Here is a 7,364-nt window from a genome sequence, read left to right on the forward strand (position 1 = left end):
AGGGGGTATGATTAAGTATTATTATTATTATTATTATTATTATTATTATTATTTATATTATTATTATTACTATTATTAATAATAATAATATGGGGAGCAGGTTAAGTACAGGTTGTTTGGATAGCACGCGGGAGACGGGACGAGCTTGATGAGTCACGAGACGAGTATAAGTTGATTAGAAGAGTATAATTGTCATGAGTTGTACTTATATTCATTTGTTTACGTTTATGTAATTCATTAAACCTTTTATTTATAAAATGTTCTTTCATTGGAGTTTTAAAACACTACTTCGGGAAACCGAGATGGTAATGCCTTTATTATCTTGGCTAGATAATTGGGGTGTTACAATCTCATCTGAACTGAACTGAACTTATAGGATCTGAAGTGAACTTAAATTAAGTGACTTTAAGTCCAAAAGAACAGGGCCTAAAAAAGAACAAATATGAAATTAAAACAATTAAAGGATTAAACTTACTTGAAACACATAAATTTGAGATAAATTAGATACAAATCCGCTTTAATGACTCACTAGTATAGATCCCGCGCTACAACGCGGTATTTTTTAGATTTGATTTATAAAGAGGGGGCCCCAATAAAATTATTTGCATAAATTAACTGTACTTTCAATTTAATGTTATAATGTACTAATATAATATTAGTAAGAGGTATAAAAGAAAATAACTACCTTCAAAAGACATTTAAGTTAAGTTATTTTTGCAGTACTAATATTATTGTACTTTACAATTAAGAATTTTTTTTGACATTAATAATACATTTAAGTTATATGTAAAATCTAATTAAACGCGTATTAAAGAAAACCGGTAAAAACAATATCTGTATATATGTATTTATAGCAGAGATTGAGAAATAAGGAGTTTGAAATTATATTATATTATATTATTAAGAAGGTAGAGATTGATGAATATTGTGTAATTCATTTCATTATATATTTATTGACGGTATATTTTTGCAAATTAGTGGAGTCAATTAAGAATGATTATATTTAGAAAAGATTTGGCTAGAATATATTTAGAGAATAAGAATTAGTCAGAATATAACATTGAGCGCATATTTTCAGTACTCTTTAACATACATGGGCTGGAATTTTGAGCGGGAATTTTTAAGATGTGTTAATTTGTTATTATATAGGGGATTTGCAGTTGAATATGCACTTGAGTTGTGGTAGAGAAAAAAATCAAAGTTGAGATCCACGAAGCTGAAAATTGGCGCGAGCCAGAAATACTCTGATGCCTGATTTGAAAATGAAATCCTTTAAATTATGAACTAAATTAATCCAACAAATAACTTAATCAAAGTAAATCCTCATATTCAAAGCACTTAAATAATTCATTTACCAGTTGTGAATTTCGTTTAGGTGGACCTTAACTACATTAGTTCAAGAATGCAAGGTCCCTTGAATTACACGCGAGATGTTGGAGCCTATGCGAAACAAAAAAAGGGGTGGTAATACTAACACCAACATTTTATTAGAACACTCTGATGACAACGACAAAATTCTACACTAGATATCATATAGACCTGGTAAACAAGTCAATCGGGTTGAGTAGATCGATTTCGGGATGTATCGGTTTATTTTGGATTTGAGTCATTTTTTACATAAAGCATAGAGATGACCTACTGTTTCTTTCTCAAAAATATGGATTTTCTCATCTTAGAGATGCATGTTTCAAGGCATTGCCAATTGATATAAGCTCACGCAATGTCGTCAAATGACTTAAACATGCAGACCAATATGATCTTGATGAACTAATGGACATCTGCCTAGAGTTTATATCAAGAAAGCTCTATGATATTGAAGATGTGAATACCTTGGTGAATGAAACCATAATACATTTGATAAATCGATTGATGAACTTGTTTCAGAAGGAAAGGTAAATTGCACTTCTCTTTGGTTGGACAAAAGATGCAACGGTAGTAACACCTGTCTAAGAAAATAATGGTATAGCTGAGTCGGCGAAAGTTCACAAGGTAAGGTTAATATCATCTACTCAAAATGAAGTTGCATTAATACCATAACTAAAACAATGTAGAATGAATCTAAGGGTTTTTTGTCACACGAGTTCAAGTCGTACGAGCAGTAGACATATCCCGAGGAGAAGTGAGAGATTTACGAAAAGATGATGGCAATATCATTAGGATGAAGAGAGTAAATAATAGGCCATAGTAGTTAACTCACATGGAATTGAAATTGTCATTACTACAAATTAGCGCTTAGGCCACGTCTAAATTCGTGGCGCAAATGCTAAATTTCTGTGGCTAAAATACTCCGCCACGTGAATACTTTTCGTGGAGTAAATGGCCGTGGCAAAGAATTAGTCACGGGAAAAACAAGAACGTCTAGAATTGATTTTTTAGCCACGGTTCTCCCGTGGCTAATAACTCCCGTGGCAGAAAGTTATTCCCGTGGCAAACGAGCTATATAAAAAATAAATAAATAAAACATAAAAATATTATATTACTAGTTTTAAACCCTTGAAGAATTTGCACGAAATTGCACGAAAAACATTTGATTTGATTTATATTTTCAAATTATCGATTTTTAATTAAACAAATTATTGAAATATCACAACAATAAAATTACAAATTATTGATTTTTTTTAACAAAAAAAAAAATTCATTGTTATTGCAAAACAAAGTATCTGATAATGTATTTTTGAGTTTTTAGTTCTAATAATGTATCTGATCGCTTTTTTTTTTTTTTAATTAAAATCGTGTGATAAGGCTGAAGTCGTATCACCTTAAATCTAAATAGTCCTATCTCAGTACTAACAAATAGCTAGCGGTAAGTGGGATATCGTATCCATGGGGAGACGGTAATTATCTAGTTTGTTTTTATCAAAGTTCGTCTTAAGGTAACAATTTCTGGGGTTTTGAATGTTTGATTTCTAAAACTGATTGCTATAAAGTAAAAATGAATTCAATAAGATTTAAAATAAAGGTCTAGGGATTAAGTTCACTAGGTGGTTATCTGGGGGTGTGATTTAATTACTTAATAGAACAATTTTTGCTGTTTAAAGTCATATGATCGGTCGATTCTAATATGCTCTTTAGATCTATCCTTAACATGTGGTCACAATCATTAAGTCAGTCTATTCAATTGTCGCAGCCTATATATACTAGTATTAATCTAATCGGTGAAAATCCTAGTTTGCAAGACTAATTAATTAACTCTAATCAGTAAATCAATTAACTAGATTCAAACCACTATTGAACAACAACTAAGAAGCAATTTAACTATCAATTCATTAATTAAATCCCCTTCTAACAACCTAGATCCCTTTTTACCCTAGATTAGAGAATTAGCTACTCATACTAACAAATCTAACAACAACAATATTGAAAGAAAACATAATTGAAAGCATGAGAGATAAACAAACAATTTAAAGAACTAAAGGGAATATTGAATGATTACCAAGTTCAAAGGAACAATGAATAAGTGTGTAGATCCGGAATAATAGCAAAACTAATCTAAGAGTTCTAGTAATTTTTAATATAAAAGAGGCGTCCCAACGTAAGATAAGACGTAAAAAATCCAATTGGGTACGAATTGGGTATTTATACATAAACCGACTTTAGAAACTTGCGCGGAAAGTCATCAGAACGGTTATACTCGATCGAGTACACACCCACTCGATCGAGTGTCCTCTCTTTTCAGCTCTTTTCTTTGATGTAGTCTTCTTCACTTCTCTTTCTTTATTCTTCTAGATTTCCGTGCCATGTTCCGTGTATTCCTTCATGCTAATGGGAAGCCAAAAAAATACTTGGCTTTTATACTATGTAAATTTCGTAAAAAAAAATGTTATCACATATGGAATCTTTACAAGTTTCGTAATTAATTTTTTAGATAACTCAATCCTCCTCCATACGTTATTTGATTTCACCGGTCATGCGCATCCAATAAGCTTCCAGAAGGTCATCCATCCTGTAGATACCTCATTTCTGCACCCCCTCGCAAGCCACCCGGTGATGATTGGGCCGCATGTTTGGTACACGAAACGGTTTATGACAATTCGTAAGTTTATCGTCAAGTGATAGCTCAAATACTTGTGTCTACCTCATGGTCGTCATCTAGGTGTCATTACGGTCGTTTTGGCAGTAATTAGAGTACATTTGGAGTCCGGGTCAAAAACCGTCTTCATTTCCTAAAACCGTCAAATCCCGAGTCAAAGCAATGTGCTTGTCTACCTAAGGTTAGGATGTCATAAAATGTTAGGATAATATCTCATTTTGAGTCTCATGTCGCTTCTTTAGGCTAAACTAAAAGTTTACATTACAAAATGTGTATTTCATTTAGCTAAAATGATAACCCGACATTTAGGCCCGTTTTACGAGGTGATAACTAATTTTTTGGGTCAGGCCTATTTCACAGAAAGTTCTATATCTTTCTTTTATCTTTCCAACGCCACCGAAATCACCTTATTCCGAGTCTTGTAGAGAAAGTTATGTCTAAAATACGACAGGCTGTCAAACGCGCTTTCTTGCGCAGGAGGAACCCGCTGAGGAAAGGACGCAGCAAGTGCTTTGCGCCTCTTCCCAAGGGACGCAAAGACTGCTGCGCCTTTTCCTCAAGGTTTTCTTTTTGTCCAAGTTTCCGTGTTTAACCTAAGTCGGTTATTTCCGGATCTTTCTCTCCTTTCCTAAACCCTAATTCCGTGATTAGTATAAATATAGAGACCTTCGGTCTCACATATTTCTCACGCGAGTGTCCGCCCTTCTCTTCTCCCTTTGCATTCTAGACCACGTTCTTACTTTTTGGCGTCTACGTGCTTGAACTTTCGACCACGTAAGCTCGGATCTTTCTGAGTACCAGCCTCGTTTGCATGACCGACCAATTTGACCAACTCCATAATAATCAACTTTAATCAACTTTGTTTCTTTCCTCTTAGAGGGCACTTTCGTCGTACATTCGAGTCGAGCATCACTAAACGTTAACTTAGTTCATCTCGTTTCGTCAAACATGTAAGTCTGAGGGTGTAAATCCTCCTTTTATTATTGTTCTTTATTTATTGTAATCATAATGTAAGATTTATGTCGAAAGTATTCTTAAAACCGATTTGTAAAACCATGTTTCAAACCCTTTTTACGGATTGACAGAAGACAGACGTCGAGAAAGGACGCAGCAACTGCTGCGCCTCTTCGAAGGGACGCAGCACCTGCTGCGCCTCTTCGTGAGGCTGTCGCAGTTCCTGCTTCCTTTCTTCTTCCTTCGTCTTTTGTTAATTTGTTCGTTTTTTCTTTCATTTGTTCATTGTTCTTTGACATCATAATTTAAACACAATAATATTTTTAACATGTAAATCATTCATCATTAATTAATCCGTCATTAAATCCCGACTTAAATCCCTTATAATTCATATTTGCGGGTTTTCGTCATTAAAGTCAAAATTCGGGTTTTAGAGGTTCGATTCATCCATATTGAATATCTGGAATTCATCTTTGACATATATTTCATCTGTCATTTATCGTCACCACCATTAATTCGTCATTAATATCTTGTTTAACATAATTAATTTGATTAATTTATTTGTATTCGTAATTAATCCTCATTAATCTTGTAAATAATTCGTTCTATTTGTTTTACCCATGTTTTATTGTTTTTATAACTTTAATCACATGTAAATAATATGTTAATCACTTCCATCCGAGTCAAATATCGATAATCAAGCATTAAAATCACCAATTAACATTAACGACATGCGGTTCGACTTCACAAATGAATCGAGCCAAGGAAACAGACGCAAAGAATCGCCGCGCGCTCTTCCAAGGGACGCAGCTCTGCTGCTTTATATGTGATTGACTTCTGTCTCTGAACTCCCGTTTTGCCTCGACCTAGTTTATTAGTTTACGTATTAACTAACTATTATTCGTACTATCGCCTTAATTTCTGTTCGTTAATTTATTTATTTATTCTTTCTCAAATCATCCGTTTTAAAAGTATTTTCGACATAAATCGTTTAATCCAATGTAATTATTGTAATTTTCATTATTGTATTTATTATATTTCTTGTATCATATTGATTGTATGCCTTCACATGTAATAAACCTAAATCCCAATTCGACTTAATCGTATGTTAATTACGTGTTTACCACTTAGTATTAATTCTTACATGCTAGGATTAATCTAATGGATGTTGCATTGCATGCATATAAATTGACAATATATCGAGTATAGACGATTTTCCCTAATCATTAGTTGAGGCCGCTATCGAGGCGGGCGGGATTAGGTGTTCGATCAAAAGAGCTTCCTAATACGTACCCTCACCCCTTACTCCAGATCTCTGTGAACATCCGTGTTCATTGGCATCCACGAGAGTCATTCTAGACATAGAATGCTAAGGGTAACGAGTTCTTCGTGTCTATGTCATTACTTTGTGTCTTGACATGACGCGAGGTATTCGAACGGTTTCCAATTTTCCACAATAAATTGGTGGCGACTCCATAAATGCAAACGCTTGTTCCAAGCGCCCCCATGGCCCGCGTCCACACATCCTTAAGCTACTTTCACATGAGTAGACTTAACTGTGAAGTTCTTTAAATGAGCTATCAGAAATTCAAGTGAACTTTGTTGATATGTGATGCCATTATAAATCCAATCGTTTTCATCAAATAACCGTTAAGGCTATGCTCTTATCCTTTTGAACTCCCATCTAATGTAGTACTTTGTATCAAACTCGCATATTGAAAATTTAGAGTCACGACCCAAACTTCATAATTAAACGACAAACACAAAACTGCTACTCTCCTATAAGACCGCCCTATAGCATATGACGGGTCCAATAGAAGATGTTAGCCCAAAACTAACCTTTTTGTGTAGATTATTCCATAAATTAGGTAGAACGTATACGCATTGAATACAAAAACAATAGAACGTGTATGCGTTGAATACAAAAACAATTTTCTTCCTTTTTTTAGCAATAATCGTGGGAGAGGGATGGGGAAACGTTGTTGAAGATATTACGGTATATTGTAATATACCGTAATCGGAATAATATCGGTATTAGAATAAGTTATATTATATTGCGATATTATTTGATATGATCTAGATACTCTTATTACTATAAATATGGTACCATTGTAATCATACGAATTACGAACGAATTCAATAATACATCGATTTCCCTTATGCAACTCGCTCTCTCTATTTCGTAATATGGTATCAGAGCCTCACGCTCTTGAGGCCTAAAATCAAAATTCCGCTGCCTGCCGGTGGGCTAATGAGTTACGAAGCTCACCGGCGGGATTCTCAAATCTCAATGAATTACGAATTATCAATAATATACAATTGCGTTTATTTAAAAAAAAATCCTTCGAAATTCATGGCATGTATATGATATTGTGCACTT

The sequence above is a fragment of the Silene latifolia genome, chromosome 1, assembly GCF_048544455.1.
Source record: "Silene latifolia isolate original U9 population chromosome 1, ASM4854445v1, whole genome shotgun sequence".
Classification (NCBI taxonomy): domain Eukaryota; kingdom Viridiplantae; phylum Streptophyta; class Magnoliopsida; order Caryophyllales; family Caryophyllaceae; genus Silene; species Silene latifolia.